The sequence below is a fragment of the Pan paniscus genome, chromosome 9 (assembly GCF_029289425.2).
Source record: "Pan paniscus chromosome 9, NHGRI_mPanPan1-v2.0_pri, whole genome shotgun sequence".
Classification (NCBI taxonomy): domain Eukaryota; kingdom Metazoa; phylum Chordata; class Mammalia; order Primates; family Hominidae; genus Pan; species Pan paniscus.
The window spans coordinates 107,282,145-107,303,472 of record NC_073258.2 but is presented as its reverse complement, the minus strand read 5'-3'; the positions used below and the strand labels follow the sequence as shown (position 1 = coordinate 107,303,472).

The 21,328-nt window shown below is 36.1% G+C and overlaps 1 long non-coding RNA gene across 2 annotated transcripts in view; it reads right to left on the bottom strand.

The window, feature by feature from the left end:
* LOC134731207 (uncharacterized) overlaps positions 1–20,887 on the bottom strand; it is a 233,845-nt gene extending 212,958 nt beyond the window's left edge. For both annotated transcript variants that reach the window (XR_010113385.1, XR_010113384.1), the window contains exon 1: positions 20,757–20,887. This is a non-coding gene — a long non-coding RNA (uncharacterized LOC134731207). The remainder of the gene's footprint in view (positions 1–20,756) is intronic.
* Between the last annotated feature and the right edge of the window lie 441 nt (positions 20,888–21,328).

The window sequence follows — 21,328 nt, the reverse complement described above, 5'->3', positions numbered from 1 at the left end:
GCACAGTCAGACATGCTGGCTGCTGCAGCGGGTTGGGCAGCTCCAGGTGCCATCCCAGACACTGGCTATCTGTGAGGCTGTGGCAGGACCAGGTACACAGCAAGCAGCTTCCACGGCTAGCACTGGGGAATGCAGTGGCACCCCGAAGCTTGGAGAATGCAGTGGCACTCAGAAGTTTGGAGAATGCAGTGGCACCCAGAAGCTTGGAGATGCCAGGAACTTCAGGGCCCCAAAGAGTGATTCACAGCCCAGGCTCAGGGAGCTCCCAGGTCAGGGCCCCTCACAGGGCCACAGCTCTTCTCTCCCTCTCTTTTCCTGAAATGTGGTGAACAATGGGCATGTTTCACACCCTGTTTTTTATAGCTCTTTTAGCCTTGCCATTCAACAGGTCTGAGTTCTTGTCCTGGGACCAGGAAGAACGAGGTATGCAGACAAGTGAAAAGTGAGCAAGAGGAAGAGGAGCTTTATTGAGCGATAGAACAGCTCAGAGGAGACCTGCAGGGGGCAGCTCTCTTTCCACAGCCAAGGTGTCCCGTGGAGTGTTTGGCTCCAAGCAGCGAGGGTAACTCCTCTTTGCAGGCAGACCATCCCAACAAGTGTTTAGCTCCTCTCCGCAGCTGGTCATCCTGAGGAGTGTTCAGTTCTCAGCAGAGACAGTAGTGCCTCTCTGCAGCTGGGTGTCCCATCATCTGTCCAGCTTTGGCTGAGCCCTGGGTTTTTATGGGCCTCAGGGAAGAGGAAGTGCAGGCTGATTGGTCCATGAGTGAGCCTAGAAAAGGCACCACAAGTTCCCACTTCAGTCTGTGGGACTGGCAGCCTGGACCCCAGCCTTCAGGCCCTCCCTGACCTGAAGGTGGGGCCTCACCCAGGACCTGTTCCCTTCTGCCCAGTAGCCTGTCTGCCTCCTGCCTCCATCCATGGCACTCATGCTGCTTGTGCCAAGGGGCACCTGTAGGCCAGCACCAAGTCGCCCTCAGACCCCCTCAGCTTCCTTCCTGCTTACTAGTGCCCAGAGTCCAGAGGGGTCCGAGGCAGCAGGAGGTTGTCATGCCAGTGCTGCCTCGAGTGTGCACACACTTCTGGGCTGTGACAGTAACCGGGCTTGGCCCCAACCCCACTTCAAGATCGGAGCAATGCAGGGAGTTGGGAGAGGTCAGGAAGCAGGAGCAGGAACCCCTCAGCCGGCAGGGGCAGGAGGGCCTTCCTGGCCCCGAGAGTGCAGAGACTCAGGGTTCCTGCACCTGGGAGGGAGGGGCTCCCACCCCCTCCGTGGAGCAGCTCCTGCTGGGCCTCCTCACAGCCTGGGGCAGAGGCTCCAGGTCCTCACTGGGCACCCTCTCTGCCTGTCCCTCTGTTCCTGACTGTGCTGCTCCCCTGCCCTTGGCTCCCTCTGGCTCTGTGAAGTGCTGCACCCCCCTGGGCCCAGCTTCACCTCCTCCCCATGCCCTCCCTGCAGAAGCCATGGAGGAGGGGAATAACGGAGTGCCAGGGTCCAGAGCCATGGAAGCTCCAGGCCTGGGGGCAGGTCCTGTCCAGCCACGTGTGGATAGTGACAGTGCATTCAACTGCTTTGGGGATGGGGCACAGGGGACCCACTGCCACCATTGCTGCACCTACAGCTGCTGCCACCACTGCCCATGCCTCCCTGCTGCAGCCTCCTTGCTGCAGCCAGCTGATGGCAGTGGCCACTCCGGATGGCCTGTTGCTGCCATCACTATCATATGATATAGCCATACCAGTCTTAGGTATTTATCCAAAAGAAATAAAAGCTCATGTGCTCAAACAAAAAGACATGAACGTTCATAACAACTTTTTTTTAACAGCCCCAAACTGGAATAACCCAAATGTCCATCATGAGGTGAATGGATAAAGAAATTGTGGTATAAAATGAAATATTACTTAGCAATAACAAGGAATGAACTATTGATACACAAAAAACAATATTGTTTTCCAAAATAATTTTGCCACATGAAAGTAGATAGAAAGACAGAATACATACTTTCTTATTCCATTATATAAAATTCAAGAAAGTGCAAACTAATTTATAGTGACAACAAGCAGGTCGGTGGTTAGCTGCTAATCAAATAATAGATTGTGGCAGGTAGGAGGGATTACAAAATATCATGAGGAACTTTTCGGTGGTGAGGGATATGTTCATTATTTTTATTTTGATGAGGACTTCATGGGTGTATATGCATCTCAAAATTTAGCAAATTATATACTTGAAGTCTATATAGTATACTGTATGCCAATTGAATCTCAACAAAGCTATTAAAAGAAATTAACATAAAATCCCAACAGCGCACTATATATCTTCTCATGCAAACACACACACATTCTACATCCATACCTAAATAAAATTATAGAGAGGAAAAATAAGAAGCTTGCATCACCTATTCTATTACTCAACACATGTTCATTATTCACCTACAATGGACGAAAAACTATGCTGTACATTTAAGGTAAAAATATGAATTGGACATAAGCGTGCTTACAGTCACATTGCTGCCTTTGTAACTATTTGTCTTAAGGGTTACTTTAACCACAAATTCACTGAGGATAGGAACTATCTGAGAGCAGGGGCCATCACAACCTACTTTATTGTTCTAGCCCAAGGTTTCCCAACCTTGACACTATTGATATTTTGAGCTGAATACTTATTTGCTGTGTGGGGCTGTCTTATGCAATGTAGGATGTTTAGTAGCATCCTTGGCTTCTACAGACTAGATGCTAGCAGCACCCCTTACCTCCAAATTGAGACAACTAGCACTGTGTCCAGGCATTGCTAAGTCCCCCCTCAGAAGGCAAAATTGCTCCCACTTGAAAACCACTGCTATAGCTAAAGTTCATAGCACAATGATGGGTACATGTCAGATGTTGAATATACATTTTTTGTGCAGATACAAATATATAATTTGTACAAAAATATTGAGCACATGTCATGAATAAATATGCAATGTAGTTTGTTCCTGATCATGTATTTTTGCTTAACACGATCCTGTTCAATGGCATACAAGAACCTAGGGCAGGTCACATTTTATGCATTTTTATGTGTGAATATTTGTTTGGGAAAAGACTCCCCTTTTTTTCTGAGGCCCTCTAATCTTTCTGTCAATAGAAGAGTCTGAATGAGCTAAAATGTTTTTTTCCATTGCTGTGGGGTCATAGTTCTTCCTTCACTAAGAGTTTATTGAGTTTATTTCATCTTTCAGATGGTAAATAAAGCCAGCTCAGAGTGTCCACAGTCTGGAGATAACCATATGAAAAGAACAAGCTCACATTAACTTTCTTAACTTGCTTTTCTATTTTTAGTTATTCTAGCTAAGCTGAGAAGACCACTTGAAAAGATTTCTCACCTTCTTAACAGGCAGTTTAAATTCCTCAGAAGAAAGGACAGAGAATGTACAATTTTGGTTTTGGCTAAAAAAGGGTAGGTTTAAATCTGAGGGTAGGCAAAGAAGAGGGCTTCTATCTGGAATCATTTTGTGAGTAGTGGGAAATTTTGCCCAGTTAAAAGTGTTTCCTTTCTTTCTCCTCAATTCAATTACAATATAATCAAATCTTACTTTTTGAAAGCTCACTACGAACCAGACACTGAATAAGGTTCCAGATCACAGGCATAAATAAGAGAATGACAGTTTCTGTTCTTAGACAAGCTACAAGCGAGTCTGAAAAGCAAATTTTGCATCTGGATGTACAAAAGAAAAAATATGAGACAGCATGGGAGAATGTAGCAGGGGAATTTTGACTCCTTGGGGTTCAGGGAGGCCTTCTTCAGAAGGTGATGTTTAAGCTAAAACATGATGATAGAGTAGGATTTAACCAGGTTTGGATAAAGTCAGCATGTGCACAGGCTAAAACGCTAAGCTTTATGCTTAAAGCGTCTATAGTTTTTTTTCTTATACAGGTATACTTTACATATAATAAATTGCATATATATAAAGTTTATACAATTTGGCATTTTGACAGATGTATACACCTGTAAAACTATTCCCATAAAAACAGAAAAACTATCACCATAATGAATGTAGTGAACATATTAATCAACCCCAAATTTTTTCTCATATCCCCTTGTCATTCTTCCCTTCTGTGCTATCATACTCCTTCCCATACTGAAACAATCACTGAACATCTTTGTCATGATAGATTAGTGTGCACTTTTTAACATTTTATATAAATGAAAAAAATATATATGCCCTCATTTGTCTGGCTTCTTTTATTCAGCATGTTCATTTTCAGTTCACCCATTTGCTATATGTATCAATTGCTTATTCCCTTTTATGGCTAAATAGTAAGGTTGAGTATGCTTTATTCAAAATGCTTGGAATCACAAGTATTTCAGATTTTTTATTTTTTTTTCAGATTTTGAAATATTGGCATTCTATTTACTAGCTGAGCATCTCTAATCCAAAAATCCAAATGCTACAATGAACATGTTTTAAAGCATCATATCAGTACTCAAAAAGTTTTGAATTTTGGAACATTTTAGATTTTGGAATTTTGAATTTGGGATGCTCAATATGTATTTCATTTAATGAAGACATAGCACTTTCTTTAACCATTGACTTCTTGATAGACATTTGATTTGTTTCCAGTTTTGGGCTGTTATAAATAAAGCTTCAGTGAACATTCATGTTTAAAATATCTGTATGAACATATGATTTTCTCTTAGATGATTACCTTTGACTATGTATTTTCCATTTGCATTGTTATAAAGGAACACCTGAGGCTGGGTAATTTATAGGGAAAAGAGATTTATTTGGCTTACAGTTCTGCAGGCTGTACTAACATGGCACCAGCATCTGTATGGCTTCTGATGAGGCCCAAGGCGCTTTACTTATGGCAAAAAGTGAAGAGAAGCAGGCCTGTCACATGGTTAGAGATAGAGCAAAAGAGAAAGGAGGATGTGCCAGAAGCCTTTTAAACAACCAGCTCTTTTGTGAACTACCAGAGCATTAGTGTGGAATAATAGAGCAAGAACTAATAGAACTAATGAGCAAGAACTCATTTATCACTAAAAGGATGGCACTAAGCCATTCATGAAGGATTCACTCCCATAATCCAAACACCTTCCTCTAGGGCCACCTCCAGTATTGGAGATCACATTTCAACATGAGATTTGGAGGGGAAAAAAACATCCAAACTCTATTGGACTAAAACAATATATTTCCACTATTAGTGTATGAGAATGCCAGTTCCTCCATATTCTTGTCAACACTTGGTAGAGCTAGTTGTCTTTTAGCCTTTCTAATAAACATGTTGTGATGTCATTGGAATTTTCTGTGATATCACTGGAATTTTCCTGATGATTAATGATGTTGAATGTTTTTGTGTGTGTCATCCATATATCTTCTTTGATGAAGTGTCTGTTCAAATATCTTGCCCAATTTTTATTTGTTGTTTGTTTTCTTATTATTTAGGATTGTTTATTTTCTTATTATTTAGATTACAGAATTCTTTATATATTTTGGATACAAGTTTTTATCAGAAGTATAGTTTGCAAATATTTTCTCTCAGTCTTTGGCTTGCCTTTTCATTCTTTTATCAGTGTCTTTCAAAGAGCAGAGGTTTTAATATTAAAGTCCAATTTATCTTTTTGGACTTTTTGGTTTTAAGTATTACGCTTTTGTTGTTTGTCTAATCCAATGTCACAAAGAATGTTCTTTACTATGTTTTCCTTTACATGTTTTTAGTTTCAAGTTTTACATATAAATATATGATCCATTTTGAGTTTTTGATATAGTAAGAGGTATGGATTAAAGTTCTTTTTTTGCATGTGAATATTCAATAGCTACAACACCATTTGCTGAAAATAATATTCTTTCCCCACTGAGCTGCCTCTACACCTTTTCCAAAATTTAGCTATCCCTATATGTAGGGTTCTATTTCAGGATGATCTGTTTAGTTCTATTGGTTGCTTTTTCAATTTTTATGCTGATGTCACACACTCTTTATAAATTTAGCTTTATATTAAATTTTAAATTCAAGTATTGTTAGTCCTCTAATTTTCATCTTCATTTTCAAGTTTAATGTAGCTATTCTAGAGCCATTTGCATTTTTTATGAATTTTAAAATCACTTTGTCAATTCATCAAAAAGACTTCTGAGATTTTTATGGGACTGTGTTGAATATTTGAATTTTGGGAGAATTGACATCTTAGCAATTCTTGGTCTTCTGGCCCATGAACTTGGTATTTCTCTCCATTTGTTTATGTTTTCCTTGATTTTTTTAAACAATGTTTTGATTGTAGTTTTGTCAGATTTGTCAGATTCATCTCTAAGTATGTCATATTTTGTAATATTTGTCCCTAAGCATATTATATTTTTGTGCTATTTTAAGTGGAATGATTTTTTTTCAATTCTGGTTTGTTTCTCGAATATAGAAATATAATTGATATTTTTATATTGATTTTGTATTGTGCAACCTTGCTAAACATACATGCTAGTTACTGTAGGAGCTACTTATCACAAACTCCAAAAAGTTTTCTACATAAACTGTCATGTCTTCTGCAAATAAAGATTATTTCATATCTTATTTTTTAAACTTGATGTATGTTTTACTTCTTATTTTACTGGCTATTGCCACAAGTACAATGTTGAATAAGAGTGGTGAGAGTAGAAATCCCTACCTTGTCCTTCTTCTTTGGGAGAAATCAACCAGTGTGTCACTATTAAGTTGGATGTTAACTTTAGGTTTACATAAACTTTAGGTTTGTACATAATCTTTATTAAGTACAAGAACTTCCCTTCTATTATAGTTTTCTGAGAGGATTTTTTTAGGAATAGATGTTGGATATTGCCATTTTTTTCAGAATCCTTTGGAATAATCATACGTTCTTGTTAGTTTATTAATATAATTAATAACTTTAGTTATTATTGATCTCCTTATGAGATCAACATTACATTCATAGGATCAATCCATTTGGTCATATATATACATATATATATATGAATTAGATTTGCTAAAACTTAGTTTGGAAATTTTGAATCTACATTTACAAGTGATGTTGGCCTATAGTTTTCTTTTCTTGTAATATATTTGTCTTGTTTTGAAATCATATATTCAATGGATAGACTGATTTGAAAGTATTCCCTACTCTTCAATTTTATGGAAAATATTATACAGACTTTTTTTACTTCTTTTAAAAAGTTTTTAGATGTCACCAGTGAAACCAACTGAAGTGTGCATGTGTGTATAATGTTTTAACTGCCATACATTTCTTTTATATAGGATGACTTAGGTTATCTGTTTCTTCTTGAGTTATATTTGCTAGCTTGTGTCCTTCAAGAAATGTGTACATTTCATCTAAATTGTCTACTTTTTGGTCTAAGATTTGTCATAGTATTCCTTGTTATTATCCCTTCAATATCTGTAAAACCTATAGTGGATATGTGTCTCCTTCATGATACTGGTGATATACGCAATCTCTCTTTATTTGGTCTAACCAGTATGGATGAGTTTTACTAATTTCATAAATCTTTTTAAAGAACTAGCTTTTGATTGTATTGATTTTCTCTATTGTTTCTGTTTTCTATTTCACTGAATTACACTCTGACTTTTCTTCTTCTTACTTTGGGCTTCATCTGCTCTACTTTTTCTAGTTATTTAAGGTGAAGTTGAAATTATTGATTTGAGATTTTCCTTTTCTATTATAGACATTTTGTGCCATAAAATTACTGCTTTAGCTGCAGCCAATAAATTTAGATATTTATTTCATTTTATTATGCTCAAAATATTTTCTGTTTTCCCCTTTGATTTTTTTCTTTGGAGTTTCCAAATATTTGGGGTATTTTTTAGATATCTTTCCATTATTGATTTTTATCCTTCTTTTTGGTCAGAGAACATATTTGTTATGGCTTAAATTCTTTTACGTTTATTGATACTTGCTTTATGACCCCACATAAGGTCTTAGTAAATATTGCATGTGCACATACAAATAATGAATATCTTCACGTTTTTATTTTATGAATATCAATTACACCCAATTATCTGAGAGTGTTGTTAAAGTCTTCTGTATTTCTATGGATTTATGATTTTTGTTATATCAACTAGTGAGAGAATGGTTTTGAAATCTCCAACTGAAATTGTGAAATTTTCTAATTTTTTGTCCTCATGAGCAGTTGACTCTTTATCATTATGAAATGAACTTTAACTTCAGTAATAGTCTTTGCTCTGAAATCTTTGTTGTTAACATCATCACTCCAGCTTTATTTTGATTAGTTTCACCATGTTGTATCTTTTTTCATTATTTTACTTTTATCCTATTTATGTCTTTAGGTTTAAAGTGACTTTCTTGCAGATAGCATTTAATTGGGCCTTGCTTTTTCATTTTTTTAATTTTTGAGACAGAGTCTTACTCTGTTGCCCAGGCTGGAGTACAGTGACACGATCTCAGCTCACTGCAGCTTTGACCTCTGGGGCTGAAGTGATTCTCCCACTTCTGCCTCCCAAGTAGCTGGGACTACAGGTCCATGCCACCATGTCCGGATAATTGTTTTGATTTTTTTTTTTTTGGTAGAGACATAATCCTGCTCTGTTGCCCCGCCTGGTCTCAAGCTACTGGACTCAAGCCATTCACCCACCTTGGCCTCCCAGAGTGCTGGGATTACAGGTGTGAGCCACCACACTCAGCTGGGCCTTGCTTTTTAAAATCCAGCTTGACAAATCTTTGCCTTTTAATTGGCATATTTTGACCATTTATAATTATTTGATTTTTTAATATGATTAAGGTCAAATCTATCGTCTTGCTTTTCATTTTCGATTTGTTCCATCTCTTAACTATTTTTTCCTCTTTTCATTTCCTTTTTTGAATTGTTATTTATTATTTCATTTCATGTCCTTTTTTCTGGCTTATTAGCTATGACCCTACCTTGTTATATCAGTGGTCACATTCAAGTTTATATTAAACAGCTTCAACTTAGCATGGTCTATCTTTAAGTGATATTATATCATTTCACATATAGTCTAAAATCCTTATATTGGTATAATTTCACTTATCCCTTCTTGGTTCTGTGCCAATATTTTCATCATTTTTCTTCCATGTCGTTATTAACTCAACCCTATATTGTTATTATTTTGTTTAAAAATTAATGATTATTTAATGTAAGTTAAATAATAATAAGAGAAATCTTATGTATTTACCCAGGTAGTTACCATATTAATGCTTTTTGTTCTTATGTGTAGTTCCATCTGGTAGCATTTTCCTTCTGTCTGAACTTCCTTTAATATTTTTTGTAGGGTACTCTGCTGGTGATAAATTCTTTCAGCTTTTCTGTGTCTAAAAAAAATGACTTTTATTTGTTGTTGTTGTTGTTTTGAGATGGAGTCTCGCTCTGTCGCCCAGGCTGGAGTGCAGTGGTGCCATCTCGGCTCACTGCAACTTCCACCTCCTGGATTCAAGCGATTCTCCTCCATCAGCCTCCTGAGTAGCTAGGATTACAGACATGCGCCACCATGCCTGGCTAATTTTTGTATTTTTAGTAGAGACGGGGTTTCACCATGTTGGCCAGGCTGGTCACGACCTCCTTACCTCAGGTGATACACCCACCTCGGCCTCCCAAAGTGCTAGGATTATAGGCGTAAGCCACTGTGCCTGGTCACAAAATGACTTTTTATACCTTAATTTTTGAGAAATAGTTCATGTCTTGCTTTTAAGATTGGTTAAGTTAGTCAGAGTAATCTTTAGTCCAGATGTAATTATTCCTCACTAAGTCAATTCCTCTGAGTGTTCTATGTAATGCCCTATGTAAAACTTCCAGAATAGAAGATTTTCTACTCTGCCAAGGACAAAATAAAATATTCCCACTGCTGTTTTCTCTAATCTTAACTTCTTCAGGGATTCTTCCTTCAGCTTTGGAAGGAAGCTTTTAGAGTTTTGTCACATACACATGTTGATCAGTTCTTGCCTGAATTATTGAAAAGGATTTTTGGCAGATTTTAGCAATTCTTTTTCTGTGCAGCTATCTCCTCTCCTATATCTTACTGTATGCCTAGAAATTCTCCATGCTGTGACTGGGCAATTTATTTCCTGTCTCTCAGGTGTCACTGCCTCTCATTGCTTGACATCTACCTTAAGAAAGCTATTATTTCGTATATTTTTGTCAACACGCTTAGTTGTTTTAAGTGGGAGACAAATCTAGTCTTGGTTACTCCATATTGGCTGGAAGCTGAAGTCTTAAAGATCTTAAAAATGAGAGTGCCATGATAGAATATGCATTTAAGAATATAATTCTCACTGTTATGTGCAAATTGATTGGAAATGGAGGGTTGCAGCTAAGAGATTATTTAAATAGTCCAGACAACGTGTTTTGGACAAGGATGATATCAGTGGGTTTGAACACAATTTGAGAAATATTTCAAAATTATAATTGATGAAATCTGATAGTTGAAGGTTTAAAGGCTGATAATATATGCCTCTGAGTTATTGGATGATGGTTATATGATAATCCAATGACTGAAACATCAGAAAGGGGCAAGCGTGGGGCTGCTCAAGTTTGATGGGGGAAATGACTTATTAAATTTTAGATTTGTTAATTTTGAAGTAGCTGTCAGAGAGCCAACTACAGGCATTCGGTAAACAGTTGGTAATCTGTGTTTAAAGCTCAAAGAAAGGAAAAGGACACGTCAGTTGAAGATAAAACTATAAATGGTTTCTTTAGCACTTAGAGCAGATGAAATCAAATGGGGAGAGTTGTATAGGCAGAAGAGAAGAAAGCCTGAGAATATAAGCATATAAGAGACAGAGAGAGGAGGAAGAAAGAAAAAGAGGAGTCTGGAATGTGCTATAAGGCAAGAACTATTTAGAATTCCATTATTCAAAGGGAGTGGGAAAATGGCTCAGGGAAATAATTAATACAGTGATACTAATGTAAAGTTTTACTACTTCCTTTTGTATTCAAACAAATGTAAACAAATAATAAAAATTTGTAAAAAAAAGTCTCAAATCTCATAAATAATCAAATACATGTTTAAACAATATTTTCACTGAATTAGTAAATATTTTGTAAAATATTGAGAGAAAAAGAAAATACATGTTAGAAATGGTATGATCACCATCACTGGCCATCAGAGAAATGCAAATCAAAACCACAATGAGATACCATCTCACACCAGTTAGAATGGCAATCATTAAAAAGTCAGGAAACAACAGGTGCTGGAGAGGATGTGGAGAAATAGGAACACTTTTACACTGTTGGTGGGACTGTAAACTAGTTCAACCATCGTGGAAGTCAGTGTGGCGATTCCTCAGGGATCTAGAGCTAGAAATACCATTTGACCCAGCCATCCCATTACTGGGTATATACCCAAAGGACTATAAATCATGCTGCTGTAAAGACACATGCACACGTATGTTTATTGCGGCACTATTCACAATAGCAAAGACTTGGAACCAGTCCAAATGTCCAACAATGATAGACTGGATTAAGAAAATGTGGCACATGTACACCATGGAATACTATGCAGCCATAAAAAATGATGAGTTCATGTCCTTTGTAGGGACATGGATGAAACTGGAAATCATCATTCTCAGTAAATTATTGCAAGGACAAAAAACCAAACACCGCATGTTCTCACTCATAGGTGGGAATTGAACAATGAGAACACATGGACACAGGAAGGGGAACATCACACTCTGGGGACTGTTGTGGGGTGGTGGGAGGGGGGAGGGATAGCATTAGGAGATATACCTAATGCTAAATGACGAGTTAATGGGTGCGGCACACCAGCATGGCACATGTATACATATGTAACTAACCCGCACATTGTGCACATGTACCCTAAAACTTAAAGTATAATAATAATAATAATAAAAAGAAATTTGTCAATAAACAATAGTGTCTACCCCAAAAAAAAAAAAAAAAGAAATGGTCAATGCACAGATATTTAAAATGTAGTTTGGTACAATGTTTGTAGAAAGCAATTTGATAATGCAATTTGACCCAATTATATGTATTTACTATATATTTATTATAATGCTATTCATTTCAGAAAAACTTAGCAACACCAGAAAACTTACACAAAGGGAAATAATAAGTTAATAATGCCATCTTCATATAAAAACATAATTTTTAATACTTATGATAATAAGGTTTTTAATAACAAGGACATAGTTTTGATATGAGGTTAAGTGAAAATTTTAAGTACAATATATTTTCAAATATCTAAAAATACATTGTGAAAAGACTTTAGCTTCAAATACTTTGAGTAATTAATTGGATTATTAGGTTATCCTTTTTATTGAAATTATTAAATGAGATGGTTTTATTTTTTATTAGGTTATTCTTAAAAAATACTATGAATGAGTAAATTTGGGGTATCCACCATGTTAGGCAGTTAGAGTTCCACTTCTTTAAAACAGGAATAAAATTGTTGCACAGTTTACCTAATTGAGTTAAAGGGGGTTTTATATTTGTCCGAGTGACTCCACAGGAGACTGTATTTTGCTGTAAAAGTCTATACAAATATAACATCTTCAGTAAGAGCAAAAAACAGCTAAAGCCTTCTAGGAAAGGGTAAACCCTGATAGATCAATTTCTCTGGCTCTTAGATAAATTTTAGACATTAAATGTCACTCAGAACATTAGTAAGAAACTAAGAAACATATTCTTTTTAAAAATCCCTAGAGTATTTTTAAAATATGCAAAGCTTCTGAAAAAGTAATTATTCACAAGGCTAATACACGTATCAAATGACTGAGTTAAAATTGTGTATTTAATAGCTATAGTATAGACTCATATCAATTTTAAAGGTCAAATTATTCCTTCTGATCTTCATAACATACAGTGAAGTCTGTGTTTTAACACTTCACCTGACATATGCCAGCAAAATATGCACTCCTAAATATGTGCAAAAAGAATAATTATGTGTGCTGTTATGAAAGGAAACACTGAATTAAAATTCTGAGCTTTCATTCTAAAAAACATTTATTTTTAATTTTATACTAAACAAACTTTTATGCACATACTGTGTGCCAAGAACTGTTCTAGATTCTGGGATGTCAAAGGGAAAGTCAGAGTGCACAGATTGAAGGAGAAAGATATAAAAAATTTAATGATAAGAATCTAACACAAAGGTACATACAGGGTATCCTAGGAACACAGAAGAGGGATATTTAATCAGAGCAGGAAGTAAGAGGAGGGTTGAGATCAGGAAAAGTATTTTAAGAGTTTAAGATATCTGAACTGAGTTTGTAAGGAGTAATAGGATTTAGCCTGGTAATAATGGAAAAGGGCAGCAGGCAGAGGAAACGGTCTGAGCAAAAGAAGCTAAAAAAATGAAATGAAATAAAATAGGATGGCATATTGGTTGTGCAGGTCATGACTTGCTTCATGGTTGTGAAACCTGTGCCGTCACATAAGTCCTGTGCTTAGAAGAACCCCACACTTAGTTAAATGCTTTCTTGTCGTCTTCTTAAAATTCTTAATAATATTTGAACATGGTGTCTGTATTTTCATTTTGCACTAGGCCCCACAAATTATGTGATCAGTACTGGCTGGAACATAAATTAGCATGAGCAGTAGTGAGAAAGGTCCCAGGAGGCCAGCTTATGTCACAGCCTCAATGGCATGGTTTAGAGTTTGAGTTTTCCTCAAAGTCATAGCAGCCTCTAAAAAGAATTTAAGCTGAAGGTGTCAGTTGTGTATTTTGTAGCAAAAACATTGATTGTAGAATAGAGAATGAACCAAATGGGGACAAGTCTGGAGATAGAGAAACAATGGGAAGTTACTGCAGTAATTTGGAAATGAATTATTAGGATATGAACTCAGGAATGGCAATGAACATGAGAAGATATCAGGATTTCCAGAGACATTTAAGGTATAATGAAAGGACTTGGTGACCAACAGAATGAGTGAGAAGGAAGAGTTAGGAATTATTTTAGACCATACCATTTACAAAAACAGAATATTCATGAAGAGGCAGGCTTTGGGAGAAGGTAACTTCATTCATTTTTTCCGTATTCCAGCTTTCCATACAGTATATGAGTGAGGCAGCCCTATCTACATGATGTGACCTGGGAGGCTCTAAATGTTTTCTTCTTCAAGTCTACCCCTAGAGGGGTAGATGACTGCTAGTGCCACTTTAATCACTATCCTTTGGGTTAAGGCATTGGAAAAGAGGGCTTCTGGAAAACTACAGACATATTACCTGGTGGTGATAATCATCGACCTTCAATTACTTGTAGAGAGAAGGGTCTTCATGTGGAGAGGAGTAGCAAGTATAATTGTGCTGTATCATAGCCAGGGTGGTCAGAGTTGGAGAGGGCATTTAAAAGAAAAGCACATCAAAAACTAGTTTTACCTCCTTATTTGCATAACAAGATAGGTCTTCATAGAATGGGTTTATAAAGAAAATGATGCAAAGGACCATTTTAATTTTTCTAAATTAATTACATAGTAGCCAAATGATGTTAATATGCAATACAAACAGAAACTTTGACAGCTTTAGCATTCTTTTAGGACATTTGTATCTTGGTTTTGATTGTAACATAAAATCCTTAAGTATTTGGCTGCTCTGAAAAATACAGGATAAAGAATCACCAATTAACAAACCTTTATTTAGAGAATTAATAGGGGCACTCTGCAAAATATTCATAATTTATGTATTACAAATCCAGACTAACACACAGACATTCACACATATTCATCACAAACTTTTCCTTTGAGGGAGTTTCATGAACAAATTCTCAAGAAAGTAAAACAACAAGAAAAAGACAACAAGATAGGAAAAAGGAGAGAAAAAAAAAACAAAGAAAAAACGTAAGATGAATCCCACAGATTCTAAAACTGAAAGTAGGAATTGAAAACAGACACAACAGAGATATCTAAAGGGAGTAAATTACCAAATAATAAATAAAAAGAAATTGCTAGAACCAAAGGGAAAGAGTTTCCAAGTTGAAAGTGCTCATCAACTGTCTAGCAAAACGAATGAGAAAACGCACAAACAGCAACATATATGGTCAAGAAATTTGAGAACACTGTAGACAAAGAGAAGATTCTAAAATCTGAAACAGACAGAAATAAAGATGAGAGAGGATGAGAAAGGGAGGGAGAGAATAAGAGAGAAGGAACAAGATGGAGAAAGTGATTTGGGGAGAGAGACAGAATATATATGCAAAGTGTCTAGAATTTGAACAGCATCAAATTTATAATGGTAAAGATGGAAGCTAAATTAATATGGAGCAATGAAAGATGGAAGCTAAATTAATATGGAGCAATGCTTTCAAACTTCTGAGGAAAAATGATTTTCAACATAAGATTGTACATGTAGCCCAAATAATCAAGAGGGAGGATAGAATAAACACATTTCAGTCATAAAAGTTCTCCAGATTTCGCCACCCATGCTTTTTCACGTAGCACCTGGAGTGAACCAAGAGAGGAAAATATCAGAATACAGGAAAAGAGGGAGAGGGAATCCCCAAGAAGACTATAAATAGATGTCCAAGGTTAATTAGGTTTCCACAGTTCTAGGAAACAGCCAATCCATCTTTTATTAGGAGAAAGAAAGGCTCCAGAAGGTTTGTTTCAAAGAAAAAAAAAAAGAAGATGAAATGGTTAGATTACTCAGCATGTTTAAACATATCAGGATGATTTATACCCATGATAGAGAATTTGTGGATATGTTAGTACCAAGTAATTAGAAAATAAAGCAATCAAAAATGAATCAATGATTAACTCCAAGAAAAAATAAAAGATTATACAAAAAGTAAATGTATATTATCTGGTTTACCTGTGAATAGTATTTACATGGATATAATGATGTACACATTGAGTAGTTATCAAGCTAAAACTTATAAAGATATAAACTATCTTGGAAGCATGGAGAAGGGAGGAAAGCCTGTGTAGTTGGAGGAAGCTACCATAGTGGGAGTTCAACAATTAGATGTGAAGCTGCAAAAAACAACAACAACCAAAAAAAAAACCGTAAAATGCAGTATAAATATTTTATTTAGCAATATGGATGTAAATATCAAAACAAGCAGCCAAATAATTGCAAGTGGTTGTCTCTGGGAAGATTATGCCTTTAAACTAATTGATAGAAATTAAAATTTTAAAATGGGGTGCTGTTGGGACAGTTCTAGATACGTTTACCATGCAGAGGGAACAGTATGAGCAGGGACAAGAAGTTTGATGGTAAATGGTATAATCAGTCACTGTCAAGTAATACAGTGCGGTCTAAATAAAGATCTGGAGAGGGAAAATAAGTAGTAAAACATGAGGCTGAAAATAGAGGTTGAGTGAGACAAGAACATGGACACATTTGAGTTCTCCGTGAAAGGGTTTGGACTTTAATTTCTGGCTTTACTGTTTATTTCTCTCAAAATTGCCCATGCATCTGCCAGGAGAAACTCCAGAAACCATGTTTCTGCTAATTGATCCTGTAGCAGGCTATTGAAAGGTGAACAGCTGACATATATATATATATATATATATATATATATATATATATATATGTCAATTATTCTGTCTTAGGAATCCAGAATTTTAAATTCAGAAACACAGGGGTAGGAGTTATGTGTAACTGAGTCACATTACTTATAGTATTTAGAGGGAAGTTTTAAAAAGTAGCACTCATTATATTCCCGGAGAAGTTCTGATTTTTGTTTTTCCCAAAGTCTTAGTTGCTTGGCTGTGCTCTGAATTTTTTGAGATAGACATACTCCATTAATACATTCACGTTGTGCTTTAGCTCTCAAAATCTATTTCTGTTATTTATATCTTAATGAATGCCCAGGCAATTGAGAACACTCATAAACTATTCTCCCTCACAATACAACATAAATACTTTTTTTAAATTTTACTTTAATTTCCAGGACACAAGTGCAGACCGTATAGGTTTGTTACATCAGTATACATGTGCCATGGTGGTTTGCTGCACCTATCAACATGTCATCTAGGTTTTTAGCCCTGGATGCATTAGGTATTTGTCCTAATGCTCTCCCATCCCTTGCTCCCAACCCCCAGACTGACCCCAGTGTGTGTTGTTCCCCTCCCCGTGTCCATGTGTTCTCATTGTTCAACTCCCACTTATGAGTGAGAACATGCAGTTTGGCTTTCTGTTCCTGTGTTAGCTTGCTGAGGATGATGGCTTCCAGCTTTATCCATGTCCCTGTAAAGGACATATCTCATTCCTTTTTATGGCTGCATAGTATTCCATGGTGTATATGTGCCACATTTTCATTATCTAGTCTATCCTTGATGGGCATTTGTGTTGGATCCATGTCTTTGTTATTGTAAATAGTGTTGCAATAAACATACATGGACAAGTGTCTTTATGGTAGAATGATTTATATTCCTTGGGGTACACACCCAGTAATAGGACTGCTGGGTCAAATGTTATTTCTGGTTCTAAATCCTTGAAGAATCACCACACTGTTTTCCACAGTGGTTAAACTAATTTACACTCCCACCAACAGTGTAAAACTGTTCCTATTTCTCCACAGCCTCACCAGCATCTATTGTTTCCTGACTTTTTAATAATCACCATTCTGACTGGCGTGAGATGGTATCTCATTGTGGTTTTGATTTGCATTTCTGTAACGATCAGTGATGTAAAACAAACTAAAAGTGGGCAAAGGAAATAACAGACACTTCTAAAAAGAAGACATTTATGTGGCCAAGAAACATATTAAAAAAAACAAATAAATATTGAACACAATTGAAGATGATATTCCCTTCAGGGCTAGTGCTTTTCAGCAGGCTAGTAGCCTCTTGAAATAAGTTTTCAATCTTTGGAAGCATCCAAGTTAAAACAAGATGAACACTTGATGGGAATGCCAGAGAGGAGTTCCTCAGGAGGAAATTCCTTTAAAGGATGCTTAGCCTTTCACTCTTTTCTTGGGACCATTTCTCAGGGATTGTGGCACATTAATACTTGAAATATTTTGGGATTTCACTGTCTACTTTCCCTTCAAAAACAAATATCTCTGCCCATGGCACTGATAAATGAATAGTGACCATATTTTGTAGCAAAATCTTCTGGTTCTTTAATCACACACTATCAGACGAACGTTGTACGATTGACCCAAGTACAGTCAACTGGCAAGTCAACAAATTACTGTATGATCTCACATTTAAAATCCATAGCCTGGTGTGGTAAGATATAATGAGGCAATCAATTTCTTCTTTGGGAATTCTTAGATTAGGACTATTGATATGAAAGAGAAGGCAACGTTTGCATGGAGGCATCCCATGAGAAAGAATTCAGACTGGAATGGCCATAGTAATGCAAAGTCAAAATTTTGAAGGATCAGAATTTTCTAAAGTGAAAAAAACCTGATTTATATAGAAAGGCCTAGAGCAGATTCACAGAGAAAAGTAGAGATGCTAAAAGAGGGTAACAGAGACACTGAGTATCCAGTCCCTGGGACTGCCTCAGCCCTGTTAATGCTTAGTTTCCAAATCACTGGTATTTGCAGAATAAACTTTAATTGACCTAGTGTTAGAAGATATTTGTTCCCTGCAAATAAATGAGCCACTAATGTTAAGCAACCAAAGACTCTATTAGCTTTTAATGTAACCTATGTTCATTTGCTCACATGCATGTGGTGGGCAAGGTTGGCAGCACGTGGCCAAGGATGACGAATATTGCTTTGATTATTTGGAATTAGCAGTGCATTTAATGAAAACGTTAACGTGCCAGTTTTGCATGGCAGTAGATTGCTAAGAGCAATTAGCTAAAACAATCAGAGCACATATTCTGAAATCAGCCTATCTCATAAAAAATGGTCAATGAAGTAAGCTCCTGAATCAATTAAACAAAACAAACAAGAAAACTTACTTTCACTAGACAGGGTAAAAAAAAGAAACAAAACAATGAGGAATATTAGAAATGGACTTTAAAAGAACGATCAATAATAAAAATCAGTATCTTTGTTTTAGAATAGCAAAGCACCATTAAAATTAAGTCTGAAGTCTGGGTTTGCATAAATAAAATAAGTGTATTCAAATCTGTAATCTTTATTATTTTACATCTTAGATATATTAGGAATGGGCTTGTTTGGGATCTCATGAAAGATTTGTCTGTTTCTGAAACACCAAGAGGCAAACACTCAGGCAAGAGCTAGCTAAAGGACTGGCTTAAAGTAGGGGAGAACAAGAAAACCATAGGCACAACATTCTATAATGCGCAGTAACAGGGTTGACTCATTATTTCTCTAGTGAGCTACTAGTGAGCTAGTGAGCTATGTGGTTTAATATGCCTCCATGATGGACAGGGTCTGAATGCTTGGGGGAACTATGCAAGGGACCCAGGAAGGCATTAGCAACCTATCTTTCCAGTCTTATTTCCCATTAACTCTACTCCAGTAGAGCTTGTTTGTAAACTGTCAAATATCATTGGCTGTTAAATGCTTTTGCACATATTCTTCTGACCGTCTGGAATTCTTTCTTCTTTCTCTCTCTATAAATTCTGCATTTTTTAAAAAGCCAAGCTCAAAACTTATCTCTTCTATAAGGCTTTCCTGGTCCACTGGGATTAAATGGAATTTATTTACTTCTAATTCTTACAGAACTTACTGTTCCTATCTCTGTCTTGAACATTACATTCATTATTGAAGCATTATTTTGTTGTTTTTAAAAGTAGATCATCTGTTGAATAATTATTTGACTTCATATGGTAAGACTGACTTTATCTCTACAACATAATTATAAGTTTTCTTTGTGATACTAGGTCTTAAACATTAGTGTTAATTCAAAAGCCACTACCATGAAAGAAAGTGACACATCATCAAACTCCACCACTTTCAATATTCTTCTGAGCCCACTAAGAAAAGTTCTCCAGGTTACAGAAAACGTGCCTAAATCTGTGATCCTGTAGAATATGGTTCAATGTAAGCATTTATTAGTCATGTAAGTAGTAATTAGCAAATGTACTTCCCCATGGTACCATTTGACTTGTTTCTCCATCCCCTGTATTTTCTGTATACTGGGGATAAGATTTAAAGTCTTGAATATTATACATGAATACACATTTATATATACACATATTTGAGATATTATATATGTATACAATGCATCATAGACAATGCTGAATTCTTCATATTACCTCACATCAGGAGGCATATAAGGTTTTATTGTCTTATCTTTATTCTGCTAAAATTAATCAGTGAGTTCAGCCAGTGACAGCCTGTTCTCTTTATTGTCAGGTTCCCCAGTACAGGCTGACCTGACATGTATTTGCCTGGAATCACACCAGTTTATGCCCGTTTCCTGGCATAATTATCAATAGTGCACCCTTTTTTTCTCACAAAGTATCTTTTTATTTTATTAGAGTAATTATTTTACTCTAATAAATTTAATAATGAATAACTGATTATTAACAAATCTAATAAATTACTACTAATCTAATAAATTAGTAATTAATTTAGACAATAAATTACCCATCAACCTCGATATTGATGATGATTACCTTAGTCAGTTATTTCATTAGAGATTGCGAAGTGTTTTTCTAATTCCTCCATAATTCTACATTTATTAACTGAACTATTTCTATACAATACTCTTTTCCATAACTACAGGACTTTTGGGACACCCTGAAATACAATTTACTTCAGAATGGCAAGGTAAATGCCTAATTCTTTCCCTTCAGTGACAATTATCAGAATATTGACTTGGTGCCCAGACAAGCTCTAATGTTATCCAATATCCCAAGAGTTTTTATTGTTTCTCTCTCTTTAAAATATTAAGAATGCATGGCTTTTTATATCTTAAATGTGTTTTAATCAATCATAGTTATTATTGATTCTTTAATTGTCTCACCTTTGGATAGTGAAAGTCCACTCAAGCTGGCTCATGTGTCATTTTGACAATGGCTCGTTTTCCTTTCACAGTTTTCTTATTTTGTGTCACACAATGTTCCAGATTTATCTTCTATATTTCTTCTCCCAGATCTGAAACCAAGCATTTCCCAGAAGTAGTGATTAAGTGGATAACTCACAAGAGAGTGTCAGAAAACCTCTCCCCTCTTTCCTCCAAAATATTAGCAGGAAATAGCCTGTAATTAAAAAGAAAAAGCTGACCCTTTAGTTATATCAGCACCTGGCGGTGACTGTGTATACAGTGAGAAAGCAGCAATAGAGCTAAAAAACAGTCCAGATCTGACCTGTGTATTCAAGAAGTTTATAGTTTAGAAGGAAAACCAGACTTCTAGCAGTAACTGTAGGTGAATATAGTGTATTATTATCAGCTCTTCCGCATGGCAAAATTAGAAAATATCTGCTTAATTCAAATGGATATAAATAGCATGCACCAATGTTTTGACTCCCTATGAATTGACTTAATAATCATTTTTGCCTAAACATAAAGCTTTGATAATCCCCTGGCTGAAAAAC